This window comes from Lissotriton helveticus, chromosome 4_1 (assembly GCF_964261635.1).
Source record: "Lissotriton helveticus chromosome 4_1, aLisHel1.1, whole genome shotgun sequence".
Taxonomy (NCBI): domain Eukaryota; kingdom Metazoa; phylum Chordata; class Amphibia; order Caudata; family Salamandridae; genus Lissotriton; species Lissotriton helveticus.
Genome location: NC_136063.1, coordinates 722737861 through 722748602, shown reverse-complemented (window position 1 = coordinate 722748602; position 10742 = coordinate 722737861).

The window sequence follows — 10742 nt, the reverse complement described above, 5'->3', positions numbered from 1 at the left end:
CACACCCCGACAGCCTACCTACCGGTTGTCACTGCCCCTGGAGTTACATGTTTGACCGCTAAGGACCGAAGACTATGCTTTCCAATCATGACCTTACCGCCACAGGACAGCATGGTTGCCCGACTATCTGTCCTCCCCCTCAGCCCACCAAGAAGGACATGCCCTATAAACTTGCTGCCCTATCCTTGAAAAGCTCTTCTGGTTCCCTAAAATTAAGCAACCTACCTCGTGAAACCGCAGGTAAACCTGAAAATTAGAACATCCACCAATGTATTGGCCAAGCTTAAAACCTACATTACTTACCTGATACTATGTAATAGTGTACTGATGCCAAAAACTGCTCTCTGAGTCACAGGGTAAAGCGTCTTTGACAGGCATATGGAACCACCCCAGTGGGCTCCCGCAAGTCAGTCGAATCCAAACCGGTGTCTTGGATAGCGAAAGCCATGGCTCTTGAACTGAAAAGATAGAGATGCTTGCCTCTTTGCCATGTAGCAGGTGTCACCTTCATAGGTCCACCATACATAAAGGAACATAAAGCACATGATTAGTGCTCCTAGCCTTTTGGCTAAGAGATGCAGTTTGCCTGCCAGGCCTGTCAAATACCTCGTGAGACTGTACCCGTTTGGTCCCTTATGCCTTTTCCCACCCTCAGACCATGTTGCAGGGGTACGGTGTGAAAACGCGGACACTTAGTGCGCAACTAAAAAATGGCTGTATAGAAACTGTGTGCCACCACCCACGTATCTAGTGCGAAAGTTTACAACACAGGGTGCATAGGTATTGTATGATACTATCTAGGCATCTAATGCCGGAATGCGCCCCAGTATGGCCCCAGGCATTTAAAGCTGGGTTGCACGAGCACAACATGTGCATAGGTACCGTGGCAATCCACTACATAAGCCATCCTCAGTGTATGAGCGCAAGGGTGCATAGGTACTGTGTGCCAAACCCCAGACATATGTTGCTCACAGGTACATAACCAGCTCTCGATGTATACGTGTACCTGGGATGGGTGCATAGATGCTACTTACCCACAAACTCCCATTTCACCTTTAAAAAATTGTAAAAGCTCTAGGATGCAATGACATCACAGTTACCGCCATTGAATGCAAGTGACCAAAAATGAGACAAAGTTTTGGCAATGAAATTAGCGCTAGTTGACCAGGCTGCGTGCTGCCAGGGTTTTCAAAATTTACATTGAAATCACACGTTCAGTTGCATTCGCCTACGGAACCTTGTAATCAGACTTACAATTCTGACCGTAGCTGGCAGATCCGAAACTGGGCTTTTAAGAACCTCACATTGGCTTTAGATTTCCAATTCTGACCCTGTAGCATAGCCTCGGTTCCGTTCCTTAAGGAACATAGCTTGTGACTTACAATGAGAGCGCCCATCATGGCGCCATTTGCATAAGTGAGGAACATTGAAAATCATATTATCAATTAAGAGCCCCTATCAGAGCACCAGTTGTATTTACCTAGCTGTGTATCCAGTGAAATTGTTGTACAACACACAGCGTGTAGAGATATTGTAAGACCTGGGCATCTAATGCCGGACTGTGCACAAGCGTAGATACTGTGACCTGCAACAAGGATGTGCCCTTCGTGCACAAGGGCGCTGAGTAACTGTGTGCCACCCCCCTAACAGCATGAGCATACCAGTACAAAACTGGTGGGGGAGATTAACTGTAAGCAAATAAAACTGCATGGCACAGAGGCAACGGGCGTAACTTGTGCACACTGGTGCAGAGCCATGGTGCGACGTAACCTGCTTGGAAGGTTTTGATGTAGTGCCCCTAATAGGCTGACATGCTACCTTCTGGAAACACCGTCACTGACCCCTGTGGCAAACTAATTGGACCCTTCGTGGGCGCACCGCATCTTGTTCCTAGTCCCTCATGTGCAAGCTCTACCAGTGAATTGTGACTTGCACATAAAGCGAGCTAAAACCCCAGCTGTCCACGAATCCTAAACAGGCTGGCACAGCACCCTTTGCATTCGGTGAGGCACAAAGAAAATCATATTACCAATTCAGGGCACCTAGCATCGCACTGCGCCGCATGTACCACCGTCAGGAATAAACCCTCGGTAGAACCCAGTACTTTTAGGAGTAGCACTTTGTAGAACTAGCACTCTGTAGAAATAGCGCTTTGTGGAAATAGCACTTCGAACATACGATAATTGTAGCAACAAACCATTCTTGCCGAACACTACCTGTAACCACTGGTAACAGGAAGTACAAACTACGCAATCCTAACTACCTTAAGCATTTATCCCTCAGTGAACCAGGAAGTCCCTAGTATACCTATACTAGGTAAAACTACCTCCTAGGCATAAACCATACCTAGAGGCATCAGGACAGGGTGCACAACACATACTATACACAGTGCATTTCCTAACACCCCAAAAACACATCAGCACATAAATCATAATAGCACAGACACCACTCTCGGCAAACTGTGCTGTAAATAAATCATAATAGCCCAGACACCACTCTGGCCAAACTGTGCTGTAAAACTGTTACCCTCCACTAAAAAACCCCATTAAAAAAGGCTCCCAAATGTGTCACCTTAACCCCGCCAATCTTAGCCCGAGAACGAGGCAAAGTCAGTGTTTGAAAGGATTGGACCGACCGTCTGAGTCTAATGATATTTTGATTTGCTGCCCAGAGGGTGATATGGAGACTTTGTGTGTGAAGCGCTTAAGGAAACCAGAGCGTTTTTTTCTATTAACAGATGTGAAAACTGACATGCTCAATGGGTGATCAGACTGCATTTTACAACCTGCAGAAAGGAAATATGACAGGACCATTTAAATGTGTGTCAGCCGCGTCAGTGAGCGCAAACTAGGTGTAGGAAAGGTATATTGTGTAATTCTGCACAAAGCAAAATTGGGAAACCTTACATTTGTATCTCGTCGAGAAGCGCTTTATGAGGACTGCAGACAAAAACTGCCCAAGCACCGTGACAGCGGTGGAGAGGAAAGCTGGGTCCTGTCCCCTGAGTGGATTCTGGCAGTGAGATATGAACAAGCTGGGCCCTATGTGGCCTCGCCCATTGCTTTGCACTAAAACTCCTGGCCGGTGCGTGCAGCCTACAGAGGATTATTCCACAAAGGTAAACCACAACCATTACCGTGCACCATTCCCAACTCTGGACTGTCACAGTCCGTGTGTGTCCACTACGCATGTGCTTCTATGTTCTGTTTACACCAAATGTGTCACTGTATTTGAGCATGGGTACCGAATTCACATATGTGAGAACGCAGTTCCCTGCCTTTCGGTTTTGTACGTCCCTGCAAACAGCTCTGAATTTAATGGCACTCCTTCTGCACGCACATCCTCCGTAGGTGTACGCAATATACGCAGACAACAAGTCAAGAAATCCAGCGCAACGTGTTTGTGAATACCTACAGATCTACGACTGTAATTCTATTTTATTTTATTTAGTGCATTTTTATAAATTGCAGACTTTACCCGAAGGTGTCAGAGCACTGTACAATAGAACCCGTTATGTTACATGAGAGAACTGTTGCAGGAATAGAGCAAACAAAATTTAGCATGAACAGACTGTCTAAGCAAAAGTAAGAATAAATATGACAATTTTTAGAATGACTAAAGAACTTCCTGGCGAACAATAGCTGGCCAGATAATCAAAACACTGCATGCAAAATGAACACAATTTCAAACACAGCAAGCACAGGATGTATAAGCAAAATTATACATATGTGACAGATTTACAATGAATAAAGAACTTCCTGGCAGGGTCTGAGAAGGAGGGAATTAGTTCTGAAAGTGTCCTTGGAATAAAAACATCTGCAAGTGCGCTTTGCTGTGCTACATTAATGCATCAGAAGCTCGCTGCGCAGTGAAATCCTTTGACAGGCACCACTGCCCGGGCCGTCTGGTACCGATGATCGAGGTCAGGCAGCATTTTTAGTAATTAGAGAATGACAAATGTAACAGACAGCGTGAGGGAAACACGGTTCAGCTGGGGAAGAGAAACACACGGCCTGGATCTGAAACAGCCTGCTCTGTTGTATAAAAGTCACTAATTATGCTCCAGGTGAGGCACGAACTCGCAACCTCGTCATTGCTCATTGCAAATACTGCTGTATAAATACCGCACGCTAACCAATTGCGCCATAGTTCTTCCAAAGATCTCGAATTATTCCCTGGGAGGCGACGAAGTAAAGGATCACTATTTTACGATTATATTGTTTGACATTGGCAAACCAACTTTGTAAGAGAGTATTCCTGTCTTAAAGCATTGCCCGCTAGTGTTGATTTCTTTGCTTTGACAATCAGCACTAACTCATAGTAGTTCCATCGGTACGCCTCTGCCCACAACCTCCTCAAACCAAATGACACACAGACAAGAAGCATGTTGGGATGAAGAAGTTGCAGGTTTATTTGTAGTACAAATAACAGAATGGGTTAACTGACAGGCGACCCCCACACCCCGCAACCCCTTGTTGCAGGGCGCCTGAAGTTGAGCCAAAGAAGCGGACACCAGCGGCCAAAGCCCAGGGTGGTACCTGGGAGGAAATCCTCCCACCGGCGGACCTATCGTCCACCCACCCCACCCTCCGGACAAGGGAGAGTTAACTCACACCTTCTCCATCCAGGCGGGGCGTTATCGGCAAGCCCCCGGTTGCTCAGGCTTACAACCGCCCTAAGGACTAACGGGGCGCCGTCGAAACCAAGTCCCCAAGAAGGGCCCCCTGGATTATGTATGACTCAGCACGGTGCGTTTCGCACTGGGGCTTCAGGTCCTGTTCCTGCGCCTGCCCTGTATGGGGATCGCCTTGTACCTCTCCCACAGCCCTGGGCGTGGCACCCGCTGCGCTCAGAGCCCCCACTGCCTAGCCCTTTATTCTCCTCTATCTGCATCCGGCTATTTCTAATGCCTCCCCTAGATCTAATAGGAATATAGCCATGCCTGCTTTGGACGGAGTGTTCGTCTGTCCCCGGGTTGCTGAAGCAATGCCCTAACCAAGGGCCTATACTATGTTGGGGCAGCTAGGGACACAACTATTTTCCTTACTTCCTTCGCTGCCTGAAGCTGGTTTCTAAGCTCTCCTGCTAGAGACAGACTAACCCCCACTTAATTGTTGCCCCAGGTCAGTAATTGTGGCCAGAAATTAATGTAAATAATTTACCTATTCTAAAAACTACACTTCTTCTGTACCGCTTCCAGCTGATGTTACAATTTTTTTTTGATAAGGTGGTGCGAGGTAGTGCTGTGGACTAGGGTGTTGGCACACTGGTTCAACATTTTGTCGCCGGGGGCGCACTGGGACCTATGTGCGTTTCTTTGCAATTTCTTGCCCCTTGTTTTTAAGAAATTTAACCTGTGACAGATTTGAGGGTATTGCCCTCGTCCCACTGCGCCATATATAGCGGAATCGTTTTGTCTGCAACAAAGAGCTAGTTACTTTAAGGACACCCCTTATACCCCGCGGAATAGCGTATTGATTACAATGAGCTTCAAGTGAATGCGAGCACCACCAAGCAAGGAGTCCATTGCCATATTACTTATAGCGGATATCCATTGACCTACACTGGTGTTAGAGCGGGACGTTCGCCGTGTGCGCCTTTCTTATTCGTTTTCCCCTTTTGCACGAGAGTCAGGATCATATCGTTTCCTGAGCCTCCCTATTCTATTAACGGACTGAAATTGAAACTATCTTCCAGGACCCAGTGACTTCTTGTATTTATAATTAAAACTGTGTGTATGAAAATGTGTATTTATTGTTATCAAATAGTATATACTTTTGCTCTACTATATGATTTCCAAATTTGTTAATTAAAATTCAGCTCTTATTAATGTTCCTTGCGTTCGTCCCTACTGTCATTGTTTGCCACTTGTTTTCCATGTATCACTGCCTAGGAATATTATTTCCCATGGTGCACCAGATACGCCAGGTGGTGGCATGTTCTTAAATACTTTAACGTGTTGTCAAGGTACTTGAAGTGTTTACTGATTTATTTTATAATATCTTAAGTTTGTTTGCAGCATCAATTTTCCCATGTGCATGTTTGTTTTGTTAATTAACTAAGGAGGGACATGCTGACCAGATTCATTAATGTATTTATTAACTATGTGTTACTTGCTTAGGGTTGAGTAACATGTCCGGTGTTCTTAAATATGTTTGAACATGCATGAGTGTTTTAATTGGGAGTAATACTGGTAAATGGGATGATTGCCAGCGTCGAGACAGCACTTGTCATCCTTGCTGTCACTCCCCCGAGAGGGCTTAAGGAGACCGCCCATGCACCGGCATCGTGTTATCTTTGGGCTGTGCTCACTATCTTACACTGCTCTTATGGTACCTTGGTTGGTTTATTAATTCTATACTTGAAACTAAACTCTGCTCACAAATTCACGCCAGATTTTGTGACAGAGATTCGATCACCTGTCCCTTCATATACAAGCAAATTCAGCCGTGACCATTTATTGATCAAGGTAACAGAACCAAGCGTGCAGCGGCATGGACTGTGGGCGATTTTGCCCAAAAGGTATTACTTCAGAATAAACATGTTCCCTGTAAGAGATTGCAAATTATCCCACTCAGTTAAACCATGAAGGCGAAAAATAACTAGCACTATTCGCCGACCAGACATAAGCGGAATTAGAGACAAACTCTTTCAAACTGCTATGAAATTATTCTTTCAAATTTAGCAAACTTAAAGGATGCTGCAGGTTGGCCCGCACAAAATTGGAAAATTCCTCACCAGCCGGTGCAGCCAGTCACATTTTCTCCAAGGGCCACCTTGAAGGGCATGAGGGGGCCCGAGGGCCAAGGCAGTGTTGTTTTACCCGCCTGCCCGTGAGAACATTGTTTTACTTTTTCTTATTCTCCTATCGTGCCAAATCATGTTTGCGCCGACACATTTCAATGTAAAATGATGCCGCGATGCACCGCCTGAATGTCGTTATTGCCTTCGCTCTAATACTTGAGAGCTTCCCTAACCCTCTTTCTCACTCTTTAAGAGGCAGATATATGCTGAATTTATCATTGAACTTACTGAATTCTTTGTACTTAAGATCTGGGTGCGTTGAGGCCACTTTACTTATGATATATTTTATGTATTTTGTCTTACTAATTCTTTAACTCATCCCATAGAACTGTGGCAAGTGTATCCTTCTTACTGAAAATGATGCAATGTAATTTAATTACTAAAACTTCCCAAAGATAGAGACGAGTTCATACGGGGAGCACCAGGATGTGCTGAAGAGCGCGGGCCTCGCGTCCGTCGGGGTCATGGGAGGGGGCTGGGAGGCCTAATGACCCTACGGCTGGCGAGGAGCAGCCTGAGGAGCGACCGACTAGTGAGGGGGGCAGCAGCAAAGAGGGCGCGAGGTGGGAGGGGCGATCATTATAACCTGTCCCAGGGGGGACGCCCTTTCCTTAGTTGGTGACGCCCCCACCACCTCCACCCACGGAAATGGGCGGACGGCTCCCCACGGCCCTACTACGGGGTCTGCCCTCCTATGGGGTCCCCTGCAGGGACCGCGGGCATCCTGCAAAAACACGGGGATGCGATATGCCATGTTAAATTAGTTTACTACGGCGGGCCGCCGACTGACATTGTCCATATAGAGGTAGAGAGATTCCCTCATTTGCATGGGCCATGCACGCATGCAAATGAGGGAATGCCCTCTTGAGATAGTGCTGGCAAAACATGCATACAAGCACTATCTGTATCACAGAAGGGTCCACACAAGTGTCTGCAGCCTCTTTTGTAATACCAAAGTGCACAAAGCAGGCCAAATGCCCATTACGACCTGGGGGACATCTAGCTATTTTTAGCCATGTATGTGAAAATGATTGATAGGTTGTTTACTTTTGACTGGAGGATTAAATCCTTCACGTTAATATACCGATTCTGCTCAAGCATGGCAATACTTGGGTAAAACCTTGAAGTAAACTTGATGTCAGAATTCCCATATGTGAGATCTGTGCTGCTTCCACTGGAAAAGCTCATAGGTTGATTTGTCCTTACAATCACGACTTATGCTGATGGCACAGATATTCTGGTTTGTTTTAACTCAGCAGTGAGTTGAGCAATTTCTGTTTCTTTCTTCACTGCTGTGGCCCAATTGATGTGTCTCAAGTCTATGAAAATAAATATTGACAAAAGAAAGCTCTTGATTAAGCAAACTTCTCTACAGCCCTGGACATCAAAATGGTGGCCTGCAGACCTTCCTCTGCTGCACATTCAGGTCCCTCTGTTAGAAATCTGAGCCTTCTCTTAGACAACTCTGTGCCTCATTTATGAGGTTTGCCATAGGGCAGCGCCACAAGCCTTCCTGCAGCGCTGCCCTAGAGCAAAAGAAAAGCCCAGGAATGCCCTACATCCTGTCCTTTTCCCCTGCACCGGCGCACAATGGGCTGCCGTGCAACAATACAGGCACCTTTGCACCATGGTGCAAGGGTGCCTACATAGAGGGGATGATTGTTTTGGTACAGGAAGGGAAACCTTAATGTATAAAAATAATCACAAGAGGTTTTGTCCTCTTTCTATGTGCTGAGCACGCATAGAAAAAGGAAAACCAAGGAGAAATAAAAATATTTCTCCTCGTTGTGCATCCCTAATGCTTCCCCTGGGGAGGCGTAAGTTTTGGCGATTCCTCAGATTTACTATTTCTTGTACATCTGGGACAGTGACAAAAAGCCATTGATGTTGCTGGGAACGCCCCCAGCAACACCCATTGCATGCCCCTTTAACAGAGAAAACTGTGTTAAAGGGACCGATATTTATCAGACAATATTAAGCCATAAAAAAAGTAGCTTAGTGCTGCCTGATAAACATCACGCAGACGTCTGCACCAGGGAACGTCACAAAAAGTGAAGTTTCGGTGGCGCAAGGGGCCTCATAAATGAGGCCCTCTCTCTCTTCCCACAGATCAACTTTCTTAAGCTAATCTCGGTCATACTTGTTTATTGATTAAAGTTATTTAATTTCAGTCTTTTTGGCTTGACAGACGGTTATTCAGAGGGTCACTTTGTCATGCTTGGATTAGTGCAATTCACTTTATTTTGACTTAAAGACATCACTCACTCACCCAATTTTCTCACATTTTAAAAGTATGTGATGCAGGTAATTTTGTAACTCTTTCTGTGGCCTCATCTTTTTTTCTCTCTTTGCATTGGCTCTCAGTTCTATTCCATATAAAATGTAAAGCTATCTTTCTTGCCCATTGTTCTTTACATCACACAGTTGTTTATACAGTCAATGAAAGGTTTGCCATTGTAATGTGCCTTAGTCTCTTGAATCATCTTCAGTTGGGCTCATTTCAATTCCTAAAGCATGTCATACTCGCTTAGGTAGTTGTTCATTTTCTTTTGCGGTGGTTAAAGCTTAGAATGACCTACCTTCAGATTTGCCTGTTCAATAATCATTTAGAACCAAATTGCCAAATGGGACTGCAAAGTAGTCTTTTGGTATGTACCAAACCCAAGTTGCGATTCAGTATCATGTTACCGAATCGTAATTTGGATATGCGGCTACAGACTGAATATGTATGTGGTAGAGGCATGTTTAGGGCTTCCCTTCTACATAGTGATTTGGAATGGGATGTATTAATGTTTGGCAACTGCATTCTGGTCTGGCAGGGGGTTAAGCTTGGAGACTTCAGCCTTGAAAGAGTAAGATACTTCGACTACTTGGGGATTAAAAACACCCCTCATCTGCATTGTGCAAGGAAATCAGCAAATTAAAAATTGCAGCAGAGGTCTACGGGGATACTTAGATTCTTTAGATCCACTACTGCCAGGTCTCTTTGACCTGCCCTTCAAATTAAAAATTAGAGCTTTATTGGGTATGCCACAGAGCATCCTCACAGTACCCCTGCATATAGATAAGGGAGTAAAACCAATCACTCTAAAACCTGACCTGAGATTTTGGTATCTTGGAGAAGACTCTGGAGCACTAGAGTACAGTCTAGCCTTAAAAAAGGCTATAGCCTTGGACAGCCTTCATAAGATCGTTTGGCTTAACATTATTTTCCTAGGGGTTGAGTGAGTTATGGGACAATTGGGGGGATGTTTTGAAACAATTGCTAACAGATAATTATTGGCAGTTTGCCTTTGGGAATTAATACATCAAGGACTCTCATGGCTTGTTTAGATTTTAAACTGAGATATCAACTTGACCCCTTTTCGGACATCGTCCATTTTGCTGCTAGGCTGGATACTCTCTACAAATAGTTTCTGTTCAAATGGCACAATTTGAATGTGACAGTTGATGTATGTCTAGTCTGCAAAGGGGAGCTGGAATCTGTGAATATTATGTTTCTGCTTCTCGCACTGCAAGAAAGCAGAAGGGTTTAATTGGGGGCAGGCAGGTGGACGGTCCTGCTCTAGGGCAGGGGAGGAGTGGCTTGCCCGCTCTGAGGGCGCTGACTGTTTGGTCAGCCCCAGGGCCGACCAAACCAGTCATACTCACTCTGCCTTTTCTCCATGTAGGCTGCATGCAGTCTACATCGAGAAAACGGCCTCCTCATAGACGGCTTTGTGGTCGGCGTCCCAGTCAATCACAAAGCTGCCATTGCAGAGTTGTGGTTGGCTTAGGGGAGGGGAGGGAGGCTGCCTGCTTCCTTTGAGAAGCAGAGAAGCAGAGACAACGCGAGACCGGACCCGGCCAGCACATGTAATTAAACTTTTTTTATTATTTTTTTAGTCATGCTGGCAGCGACTGGTTTAATTACGAGTCTGGCAGTACACAGACCACCA